At 36.6% G+C, this 13,046-nt stretch overlaps 1 long non-coding RNA gene across 1 annotated transcript in view; it reads left to right on the forward strand.

Moving 5' to 3' along the window:
• LOC126262795 (uncharacterized) overlaps positions 1–10,714 on the forward strand; it is a 107,350-nt gene extending 96,636 nt beyond the window's left edge. Inside the window, exon 3 of the long non-coding RNA XR_007546760.1 lies at positions 10,621–10,714. This is a non-coding gene — a long non-coding RNA (uncharacterized LOC126262795). The remainder of the gene's footprint in view (positions 1–10,620) is intronic.
• Positions 10,715–13,046: the final 2,332 nt, after the last annotated feature.

Here is a 13,046-nt window from a genome sequence, read left to right on the forward strand (position 1 = left end):
CACATTGAATTGATGCTACTTGAAATAATAGTGTGTAAGTGGAATGACCCAGCTTTTAATTTTAGAAATGAATGCTCCATTGTTGTGATGTATACATCCATCCATTTATTGACATGTTTTGACAATAAATTGAAATTCAACACTTCTTCATTTTACTTGGTGTAATAATAATGATTTTACAATGTTCCTCAGAACTGAAATTACACTCACATGGTAAAACATATGACAACAAGAAAATACATTCACAAACTTTAGGAATCAACATATTTGAAACAACTTGCAAATATAAAGTCATGAAATAAATACTGATTAACATGGCAACAAGCACGAACCCTAACTGTTCCCTGATGCAAAACCATACATGAGTGACTCACCTGCATTTGGCACTCTAACTTCACCGAACATATTCCTACACAACTGAATTACAAACTGCTTTCAAAGTTGTTGTTGTTGTGGTCTTCAGTAATGAGACTGGTTTGATGCAGCTCTCCATGCTACTCTATCCTGTGCAAGCTTCTTCATCTCCCAGTATCTACTGCAACCTACATCCTTCTGAATCTCCTTAGCGTATTCATCTCTTGGTCTCCCTCTACGATTTTTACTTCCATGCTGCCCTCCAATACTAAACTGGGTTATCCCTTGATGCATCAGAACGTGTCCTACCAACCGATCCCTTCTTCTAGTCAAGTTGTAACACAAACTGCTCCTCTACCCAATCCTATTCAATACTCCCTCATTAGTTATGTGATCTAACCATCTAATCTTCAGCATTCTTCTGTAGCACCACATTTCGAAAGCTTCTATTCTCTTCTTGTCCAAACTATTTATCATCCATGTTTCACTTCCAAACATGGCTACACTCCATACAAATACTTTCAGAAACGACCTCCTGCCACTTAAACCTATACTTGATGTTAACAAATTTCTCTTCTTCGGAAATGCTTTCCTTGCCATTGCCAGTCTACATGTTATATCCTCTCTACTTCGACAATCATGAGTTATTTTGCTCCCCCAATAACAAAACTCCTTTACTAATTTAAGTGTCTCATTTCCTAATCTAATTCCCTCAGCATCACCCGACTTAATTCGACTACATTCCATTATCCTTGTTTTGCTTTTGTTGATGTTCATCTTATATCCTCCTTTCAAGACACTATCCATTCCGTTCAACTGCTCTTCCAAGTCCTTTGCTGTCTCTGACAAAATTACAATGTCATCGGCGAACCTTAAAGTTTTCATTTCTTCTCCATGGATTTTAATACCTACTCCAAATTTTTCTTTTGTTTCCTTTCCTGCTTGCTCAATATACAGATTGAACAACAACGGGGAGAGGCTATAACCCTGTCTCACTCCCTTTCCAACCACTGCTTCCCTTTGATATCCCTTGACTCTTATAACTGCCATCTGGTTTCTGTACAAATTGTAAATAGCTTTTCGCTCCCTGTATTTTGCCCCTGCCACCTTCAGAATTTGAAAGAGAGTATTCCAGCCAACATTGTCAAAAGCTTTCTCTAAGTCTACAAATGCTAGGAACGTGGGTTTGCCGTTCCTTAATCTAACTTCTAAGATAAGTCGTAGGATCAGTATTGCCTCACGTGTTCCTTATATTTCTATGGAATCCAAACTGATCTTCCCCGAGGCGGCTTCTACTAGTTTTTCCATTTGTCTGTAAAGAATTCGTGTTAGTATTTTGCAGCCGTGACTTATTAAACTGATGGTTCGGTAATTTTGACATCTGTCAACACCTTCTTTCTTTGGGATTGGAATTATTATATTCTTCTTGAAGTCTGAGGGTATTTCGCCTGTCTCATACATCTTGCTCACCAGATGGTAGAGTTTTGTCAGGACTGGCTCTCCCAAGGCTGTCAGTAGTTCTAATGGAATGTTGTCTACTCCTGGATCTTTGTTGCGACTCAGGTCTTTCAGTGCTCTGTCAAACTCTTCACGCAGTATCATATCTCCCATTTCATCTTCATCTACATCCTCTTCCATTTCCATAATATTGTCCTCAAGAACATCGCCCTTGTATAGACCCTCTATATACTCCTTCCACCTTTCTGCTTTCCCTTCTTTGCTTAGAACTGGGTTTCCATCTGAGCTCTTGATATTCATACAAGTGGTTCTCTTTTCTCCAAAGGTCTCTTTAATTTTCCTGTAGGCAGTATCTATCTTACCCCTAGTGAGATAAGCCTCTACATCCTTACATTTGTCCTCTAGCCATCCCTGCTTAGCCATTGCGCACTTCCTGTTGATCTCATTTTTGAGACGTTTGTATTCCTTTTTGTCTGCTTCATTTACGGCATTTTTATATTTTCTCCTTTCATCAATTAAATTCAATATTTCTTCTATTACCCAAGGATTTCTACTAGCCCTCGTCTGTTTACCTACTTGATCCTCTGCTGCCTTCACCACTTCATCCCTCAAAGCTGTACCCATTCTTCTTCTACTGTATTTCTTTCCCCCATTCTTGTCAATTGTTCCCTTATGCTCTCCCTGAAACTCTGTACAACCTCTGGTTTAGTCAGTTTATCCAGGTCCCATCTCCTTAAATTCCCACCTTTTTGCAGTTTCTTCAGTTTTAATCTACAGTTCATAACCAATAGATTGTGGTCAGAGTCCACATCTGCCCCTGGAAATGTCTTACAATTTAAAACCTGGTTCCTAAATCTCTGTCTTGCCATTATATAATCTATCTGAAACCTGTCAGTATCCCCAGGCTTCTTCCATGTATACAATCTTCTTTTATGATTCTTGAACCAAGTGTTAGCTATGATTAGGTTGTGCTCTGTGCAAAATTCTACCAGGCGGCTTCCTCTTTCATTTCTTACCCCCAATCCATATTCACCTACTACGTTTCCTTCTCTCCCTTTTCCTACTGACGAATTCCAGTCAGCCATGACTATTAAATTTTCATCTCCCTTCACTATCTGAATAATTTCTTTTATTTCATCATACATTTCTTCAATTTCTTTGTCATCTGCAGAGCTAGTTGGCATAGAAACTTGTACTACTGTGGTAGGCTTGGGCTTCGTATCTATCTTGGCCACAATAATGCGTTCACTATGCATTCCTATTTTCCTATTCATTATTAAACCTACTCCTGCATTACCCCTATTTGATTTGTGTTTATAACCCTGTAGTCACCTGATCAGAAGTCTTGTTCCTCCTGCCACCGAACTTCACTAATTCCCACTATATCTAACTTTAACCTATCCATTTCCCTTTTTAAATTTTCTAACCTACTTGCCTGATTAAGGGATCTGACATTCCACGCTCCGATCCGTAGAACACCAGTTTTCTTTCTCCTGATAACAACATCATCTCGAATATTCCCTGCCTGGAGATCCAAATGGGGGGCTATTTTACCTCCGGAATGTTTTACCCAAGAGGACGCCATCATCATTTAACCATACAGTAAAGCTGCATGCCCTTGGGGAAAACTATGGCCTTAGTTTCCCCTTGCTTTCAGCCGTTCGCAGTACCAGCACAGCATGGCCGTTTTGGTTAGTGTTACAGGGCCAGATCAGTCATTCATCCAGACTGTTGACCCCGCAACAGGGGGCACTTAATATTCTTAGATTTCTTAACAGTGAGCAACAAGATTCTTTTGGTCTTGCGTTACGCCTATTTCTAACAATTGTTTTTGTGTAATTTTAATATTCTAATGATTTTGCTTGTATTACCCCAAAAGATAGTGCCATACCTTATAACAGCTTCAAAATAGCTGTGATAAATACTTTTATTATCTCCATGCTGGTCAAATATAACAAAATCTTCATAGCAAAGGTCAGGCTGTTTAACTTATTTGCTAGGTATTCTATATGTGAAGACCAGGATAAATTTTGGTCCAAATGTATTCCAAAAAATTTAACACAATCTGATTCTTTTAGTTCCTGGTTTCTGCAGGTAATATGAATTTCATTTATCTTAGAGTTTTTAGTTTTGAACTGTAGTAAATGTGTTTTTCCAATATTCAATTTTAACCCATTTAGTTGGAACCAGTTTTCTAAACTGTCTAGTAGATTTGTGACAGTTGAGGGAATTTGTTCTGAGTGATTGCTTTTGATGAGGGCAGATGTATCATCAGCGAATAAAATTGAGTGTGAATTTATGTTTAGTGGCAAGTCATTTATGTAAAGTAAGAATAAAATTGGACCCAGAACTGAGCCTTGTGGAACGCCTTGTGTATTAATCATCCATTCAGAGAAGAAATTTCCCTTGCTTGATGATGTAACTACTCTTTGTTTTCTCTTTGTGAGGTATGACCTGAACCTCTATAAAACACGGACTGAGCTGTAATATAGTGTTCTCTATATCTCTTGCTGAAGTTTCTTTAAATTTGTTAAAGCATTCTTCTACCTTCTGACCTAATTGTACTTCTTTGGTATAACCATCTACATCTGCAATGGACTTTGACACATTTATAAAAAAAATTGCCATAAGATTCTGAAATCAGAGCAGGATTGGTTATAGTTTTATTTCCCACCTTAATTTTGGAGATAACTTGGCTGTTAGTTCTCATCACCAGTTCTGATTTTACGATGGACCAGACTGCCTTCCAGGAGTAATGTTTTTGCAGCATAGTATGGGCTCTTTCAAAGGCATGGGGCCTTTAGGCTGGTGCCTACTAGTCCCAATTGGCAAAAAAAAAAAAAAAAAAAAAAAAAAAAAAAAAAAAAAAAAAATTGTATTTTGTAAAGCAAACTTATGTTAAACTAACAGATTACACATCTCTACAACATGTCGTATTCATGATCTATGGAACAAGTATTAAAATAATGTAATGTAACTTAGTCCAGAAGATGTCAGACTTTGAATCAGCCATCTGAAGTATAGGATAATTTGATTTGATTTATTATTGGTCCCGTAGATCATACAATTTGTACAGCAAAGCACATCATGATATAGGACAAGTCAATTTGAAAAATTATGTTAATATGGTATATGATGAGAGATGACAGTAGTGGCACATAACTCACATAGCAGAATACATATAGGATATATAGACAAAATATAAAAAAGTTGGTGTGTGATGAGAGATGACAGTGGTGCATACTGCACATAGCAGAATACATATGAAATACAGACAGAATATTAGTAACAAACAATAATTAAATTATCTTACTAAGTAGAAATATCTACAAATGAATATACGAGGTGTGGCTAGAAAAAAACCGGACTAGTACTGGTGAAACAATAAAACGAATGCAATAAGGCTGAAAGTCGCGTGGCCTGTCACGTGACTCTCGCTCCGCCTACTGCTCGAGTTTCATCTGCCTCCTGCACTCAGTCTGCCCGTGGCGTCTGTTTTAAGTAGTTGACGTTTTGTCTGTGCGTCGGAAAATGTTGAGTGTACAGAAAGAACAGCGTGTTAACATCAAATTTTGTTTCAAACTAGGAAAATCTGCAAGTGAAACGTTTGTAATGTTACAACAAGTGTACGGCGATGATTGTTTATCGCGAACACAAGTGTTTGAGTGGTTTAAACGATTTAAAGATGGCCGCGAAGACACCAGTGATGACACTCGCACTGGCAGACCATTGTCAGCAAAAACTGATGCAAACATTGAAAAAATCGGTAAACTTGTTCGACAAGATCGCCGTTTAACAATCAGAGCAGTGTCTGAGTTGACAAGGAAAGTGTTAGGAAGATTCTTCATGAAAGATTCAACATGAACAAAGTGTGTTCAAAAATGGTTCCAAAGTGTCTCACAATTGAACAGAAGGAACGCCGAAGAATGATTTGTTCTGACATCCTGGAAAACATTGAAAGTGATCCCACCTTCTTACAAAATGTTATTACTTGCGATGAATCATGGTTTTTTACTTACGATCCCGAAACTAAACGCCAATCGATGCATTGGAAAACTCCTGGTTCTCCACGACAAAAAAAAGCACGAATGTCAAAATCGAATTTCAAGGCAATGATGATTGTTTTTTTTTGACATCAAAGGGATTGTGCACATTGATTGGGTACCAGAGGGACAAACAGTGAATCAGCATTACTACATTAGCGTCCTGGCTACCCTACGTGAGCGAGTACGGAGAAAACGGAACGATTTGTGGAGAAAAAAGTCATGGATCCTTCACCAAGACAATTCCCCAGCTCACAGTGCGTTGTCAGTGAAGACGTTTTTGGCAAAACACAACATTCCCATCTTAGATCATCCACCCTACTCACCTGATTTGGCCCCCTGTGACTTTTTTCTTTTCCCTAAAGTCAAGTCAGCTTTGAAAGGAACTAGATTTGAGACTGTTGAAGCAGTAAAAGAAAAAGCGACGGAAGTAATGTATGGACTTACCGAAAATGATCTGCAGCATTGCTATGAACAGTGGAAAATTCGTATGGAGCGGTGTAGAGACCGAGGAGGAGAGTACATTGAAGGAGATAACATGAAATTGTAAATAATTGTAAATAAATGTTTTTTCCAGCATCAGTCCGTTTTTTTTCTAGCCGCACCTCGTACAGCTTATTACAAGTAATTAAAATATTGTGGTACATAGTTCACATATAAGAATACATGTATGAGATACAGACAGAATATAGATACGATACAATAATTAAATTATCTTACTAAGTAGAAACATCTACAACTGAATAAACAGCTTATTGCAAGTAATTAAAATTTTGTTTCAAGAAATTCATGTACGGAATAGAAACAGTGATTTAGTAGCAATTCCTTTAATTTAATTCTCATTATTTTTGGGTTTTTGCTTGTTTTTATGTCTGTTGTGAGGTGGGTATATATTTTAATGCCCATACATTTAACCCCATTCACTTATAATTTTGTGTTGTGGGCTAAATTTGTAACTGTGTTTTGTTTCTGGTGTCGTGTGTGGCAGTCTGCATTTCTGTAGAGGGCATCCAAGTGCTGTACTGTAAAACAAGCTAGTTCCAATATATAGAAGCATGGCAGTGGCAGGATTTTTAGCTGTTGAAATAGTGGTTTACAGTGTTCAGTTCTTTTTTTACATTTGATTATTCCTACTACTTGTTTTTGTAACTTGAAAATTGTGAGAGAATCAGAGCTCTTTCCCCAGAAGATTAAACCATAGCACAAGAAAGACTCAAACAGGGCATGGTACACCAGCTTCAAGATATCTACACTGGCTGTGTCTTTTAATGATCGTAATAGATAGTAGGTTTTACTAAGCTTTTGTGACAATGCCTCAATATGTGGTTTCCAGTTTAGTGTGTTACTGATGGTAAGTCCAAGAAACTTGGTGTCCTGCCTGTTCATAATGTCTTCTTTGCCAATAACTGTAACTGCATTGAAGGGGGTTAGATTTTGTCTAGTATGGAAGTTCATACTTACAGATTTTTGAGTATTTATGAGTAGACTATTTGCTTCAAACCACAATTGTAAATGACAAATAGTTTCATTAACTGCATCTTGCAATGTGTCACCTCTACTGGTTATCAGGATATTTGTGTCATCCACATACAGAAAGGAGCTGGCATTTGGTATGTGTTCTGGGAGATCATTTATGAACAATATGAAAAGAACAGGGCCAAGGACAGATCCCTGAGGGACACCATTTGTTGTATGTAGTATATCTGACCTGCAGTGCCTGAATATCTCTGATTTTCTTATTTCTATATATTGCTTTCTTTGACTAAGGTAGCTATGGAACCAATTGTGGGCTACACCTCTAATCCCATACTTATGGAGTTTCATAAGCAGCAGCTTGTGGTCGACCATGTCGAAGGCCTTGGACTGATTAAGAAAGATACCGACAGCAGGTTGTTTATGCTCAATGAAACTTGAGCACTTTTCTAGAAATGCATACAGAGCATGTGTGGTGGACCTATTTTTCCGAAATCCGTATTGGGAAGATGTGATTATGTTGTTAGAATTTTAACATATTTCTAATCTAGTTAACATACAGTATTCAAATATTTTTGAGAAGGCAGATAGTATAGCAATTGGCCTATAGTTTGTCATGTCCGTTTTCTCTCCCTTCTTGTAGAGAGGTATAATTTTAGCAAGTTTGGAAATGTTCCCTCTAGAAATGATGTATTTATGATATTTGACTGGGGTCCACTGATGTAATCTGAACACTTATGAAGTAAGAAGTAGGGTATCAGATCATACCCTGCAGAATAAATTTTTTTGACTCTTTTTTTTTTTTTAATAATATCTTCAATTTCATATGGTGTTGTAGGAGATAGGAAAAGGGAGTTCAGAGGAGTATTATTTTTGATACAAGAGTGTGCAGTGTTTGGAGAGTTAGTCAGGAGATTTGTGGGAGGAGAGTGAACAGTATTTGAAGAGTTGGTTAGGAGATTTGTGGAAATTTCTGAAAAATAGCTGTTGAAATTATTGGCAACTTTATGTGCATTTTCAGTCTTTTGTCCTTCTATATTTAGTGTGATTTTATCCTCTATCGTTAACTTTCTACCAGTCTGTTCATTTACTATACCCCAGATGGTCTTACATTTGTTGGAAGAGCACCTAATTGTTTTATCATTATGAGATTTTTTAGCCCTTTTGGTAACTCTCCTGTATGTGTTTTTGTAATTTTATAGTATACCTTGAACTCTTTGGATTTGCCACTGTCCAGTTTGCTAATTCTGTGCAGCAGCCTCATATTTTCTGATGAAGTTTTAATACCTTTTGTGACCCAAGCATTATGTTTTTTGTTAGTGATAGTCTTTGTTTTCTCTGGGAAATGGCAATTAATGTAATATTCAAATATCTGCAGAAAATTGTCATATTTTTCATTTGTTGTTGCGGAAGTAAATACACTTTGCCAGTCTTCTTTCTCTAAGCTAAGTAAGAAGTTGTTTATGTTGCTATCACTATAACTTCTACATTTAATAACTGTTTCTCCTGTTGGGAATACATTGAGTGGTGGATTAAAATATATTGTTAGTGCTCTGTGATCTGAAAAACCAACATCTATAATTTTTACAGAGCAAACAGTGTTAGTAGCAACGTGATCAAGACAGCTGTTTAATCTCATAGGACATATAACTTTCACATTTAAGTTGAATGACATCATTAAATTTACTAATTGGGACTTTTGAGCAGATTCTTCAAGGAAATAAATGTTGAGATCACCACATATTATTATATTTTTTGAGTGTGACAAGCTTTTTCTAGCAATAGTGCAAAGTTTCTGAGGAAGACTGAAAAGTTACCACAAGGTAATCTATATGCACACATTATATACATATTTAGGTCGGCAAGTACTACCCCAGCTATTTCAATGTCTTTGTCTAAGGAATACACTTCACAGGGATGGAAAGGTTCACAGCTAATGCTATTTCTCATGTATATACAAGTTCCACGACCTTTGTAATTTTCCCTAGAACAGTGGTGGACTAAACTGAAGTTTTGTTCGCTAATACACAGTAAGTGCATGTCTGACAAAACATTAGTATCACTTGTAAGAATTTCAAGTTCACTTACTTTCTTTCTCAATCCTTGTACATTGTGACAGTATATGTTAAGGTTGTCACGTTGTTCTATGTGAGGAAGATTTATGTCTGCTGTGTCCTGTGCAACCCTTTCATATTTGTTCCTTTAAAAAGAAGACAGAGAGAAGTAGTGTGGAATAAATGGAGGCAACATGTTGAAAAATGAGATTCCAAGGAAAAAGGATAAGCTGTTGTGAATACCACATCCAAAATTGAAATAAAAAATAGTTGCCAATCTGACTGTAATGCTATATCTGACAGAAAACTTAATGGTTTTCCTCAAATGAAAGCTGTTTTTTTCTTCCGAGTTACCTGTTAATAATGTAATTGGAGTAGTAGAGACATGCCTACTTCTAGCAAACAGAAGTTTCGCACTTATTTTTGTATGAAGGTAATTATGAAGCAGACAGTAATACACAAAAAGGCTGATACTTAATATACATGATGAAACAGTGAATTATGTTAGGAAAGTGTTTCATGATACACATGAGTATCTGAATTGCATTGCATGTGTTACACAGATAATTAGTGTTTATGAAAGTAGCAACTGTTCTGCTAATCTTGTTATGTTCATTTATCAGATATCTGTGTACTAATACAACACAGTAGCTTAATGATGGTTTTTTATTATTATAGCATCAATTTCATGTGTTCAGCATCACTAGATGTTCTATGTTCTTCTTCATTATTGGAGCAGTAGATCACTATTGATTACATGTATCATCTCTGGTAGTGTCTAAATAACATGATATAGCAAAAATATTAAAGAGTCACAAAACTGTGGCCAGTAGTAGCAACAGTAGTTTTATTTGCCCCCAGATCACTCTTGTAATGATGTTGGACATATCATGGTATTACAATATAAGAACAATGAAAATAACATAATTCATACATACAGGCATTCACATACTTATAGGTCTACTTTGACAGGGATGTGACAGGTTGTCAGATGTGGCCTTATGATAGGAACTGTCCCAGCATTTGCCTGAAGTAATTTACGAAAACCGTGGAAGAAATTATACTTCTCATAGCATTATATTAAGAAAGTGTCTCATGACGTATGCTAATATTTGAAATGTAATGTTTTGGCTGATTTTTGTTACACCTAAAAATTTTGACTTGTTACTTACTAGTTGCCTTAGTTTCAGAAGTCATTTTTCATAAAATGTGACATCCTCATTATCTCTGTTTAACAGGAGCTTTTCTCAACATACACAAGCAAGGCAATGGGTTGTATGACTGTGGGCAGACAAGTGTGAATGGAGTAATAATGTCTGAAGCTATGTCATGGATGGCAAAAAATCTCAATGAAGATGGTGGCAGATCCTTTCTACCTAATATAACACTTGGTACGTTATTAACCATATTGCAAGATAGTTTAAGAGAAAAGTGTAATTGTTTAGGCTTAAGTCAAGAGGAAAAATCTGTTATCATGCTCTAGTACAGTAAAGCTGTATTGTGTTAGGAAAAATGTGTGTGTGTGTGTTTGTGTGTTTACTAAGTAATAAATCCTGATATATAAACAAAAAAGTTACTCAGCCATACTGAACAATAAGTGACTAGATTACTGCAAATATATCAGGAAGGAAAGTCTTGATGTTTCAAAAATATTTGGCATACTTGCTAAATCAAATCATAAGAGGATGTGGCTAGTATACCAAAAATTTATAATCATTGATATGGCAGAAGACATTGGGGTCACGCAAAATGTTGATGATTGGCAAAAAAAAAGTGTAAGAAATTACAGAACTGCCTTGCTCTGTGGATATCAGCCAAATATCTCCTTTGTCATAAATGTGAAGACATATTGTAACTGCTGTAGTTGAGTCAAGAAGATCTGGTATTGTATATTGCCAGCAGAAAGTCGTGATGACCTGTTAGATGCAGTTAGCACCATACCTCCCTATTTCTGAGTTGACTTCTTCAATATTTCACAGCAGTTTAGTGTTTCACTCTAATGATGTACTATAATCAGAAGACTCAATTATTATAATGTGTTACACATAACCACATATTGATACAAAGTGTCATAAATGACTGTCAATCTATTAACTGTACCTCCCTCTGCTACATATTTTCATTTTTTCTGCCTTATCTCAATTCCCATTTCAAAATTCTGACAGTGCTTTTAACAACTTTATTTACAAAAATTAACTACATCTGTTTAGAGAAGATTTACCAATGTTAATGAATGAGTAACTTTTGGGTATCAGTACTGTGTTTCATTTTATACAACTTTTTATGTGATTGTTCTTTGTGGTTGTCTTCACTTTATAGTTGAGATTAGATTACATTAGATTCAGATTTGTTTCTGTAGACTCAAAAATGAGATGATTCTCATGGTTGTGGAATGTGTCAGAATGTATAACATAACAAATATGGAACATTTGAATATAATACTCATTTCCCTAATCCTTTGTCAGGATATTTTCAAGATACATGAACACATTACATTTAAACTGGAACTGTTAATATTTACAGAATTAATACACAGTCTCAATGAAATGTAGTTATGCACCATTAATAAATTTATCATACACAAAATACCTAATCTTGACTGTTCTAACTAAGTGCTGTCAAAACTTAAACCTAACAGCCATCTTTACTTAAGTTGGTCTCATTGTCCCTTTTAAGATATAGAGATGAAGGAGTTGCCTACCAAAAAGTCTTTTGAAATTTAAATGGAGCACAGTTAAAACAGATTATGCTTTATCTGAAACCAGGTTTCCTTAATACTGGACCCCTTTTTGGACCAAAGTAAGTGATTTTAGGTCTTTGTGTAGATTGTTCTTATTCCTAGTATTTATTTATTTAATTGTATGGCTAGGGCCCCCCATCAGGCAGGCCATTCGCCAGGTGCCGGTCTTTCAATTTGATGCCTCTGTGGTGACCTGCAGTCGATGAGGATGATAGGATGATGATGAGGAGAGCACAACACCCAGTCCCTGGGCGGAGAAAATTGCCGACCCACCCGGTAATCGAATCCGGCCCAGAGGATTGACAATCCATCACACTGACCATTCAGCTACTGCGGGCGGACGTTCCTAGTATTGACACTATGTATTGAGCTGTTGCCTGGGAATAGAGACATATTATTTGCAATAAATATAATGAGAAGCAGTGGTTAGACTACCCAGTTTCTTGAACAAGTTTCTACATGATGTTCTTGAACTTAGACACTACAAATGAGTCTTATTACATGCTTTTGCACTCTAATAACTTCTGCTTTGTTTGACAAGTTACTCCATAATATGACCCCATATGACATAACAGAATGAAAGTAAGCAAAGTATGCAAGATTTTTTAAAATATTATCTCCTACATCTGACACCATTCGCACTGTAATTACAGACTTGTTTACATGCTTCAGCAATTATGTGTTCTGCCCTTCCCAATTGAATTTGTTATCAAGTTGCAGTCCCAGAAATTTAACACTGCCTAATTTCTCAAGCTTGTACTTCACTTTGCTCAAATTATTCTGCAGTAGCCACCAGAAAGATCGCGGGAGGCGCACATCGGCACGGCGCGTCACGGACAGTAGTTGCCGCAAGTAAAGTCCCGTCCACCAGAGGGCACGCGAGAATTCGGCCTTGCCCTCTGCCGGCGGAACAACAACAACTCA

The sequence above is a fragment of the Schistocerca nitens genome, chromosome 6, assembly GCF_023898315.1.
Source record: "Schistocerca nitens isolate TAMUIC-IGC-003100 chromosome 6, iqSchNite1.1, whole genome shotgun sequence".
Taxonomy (NCBI): Eukaryota; Metazoa; Arthropoda; class Insecta; order Orthoptera; family Acrididae; genus Schistocerca; species Schistocerca nitens.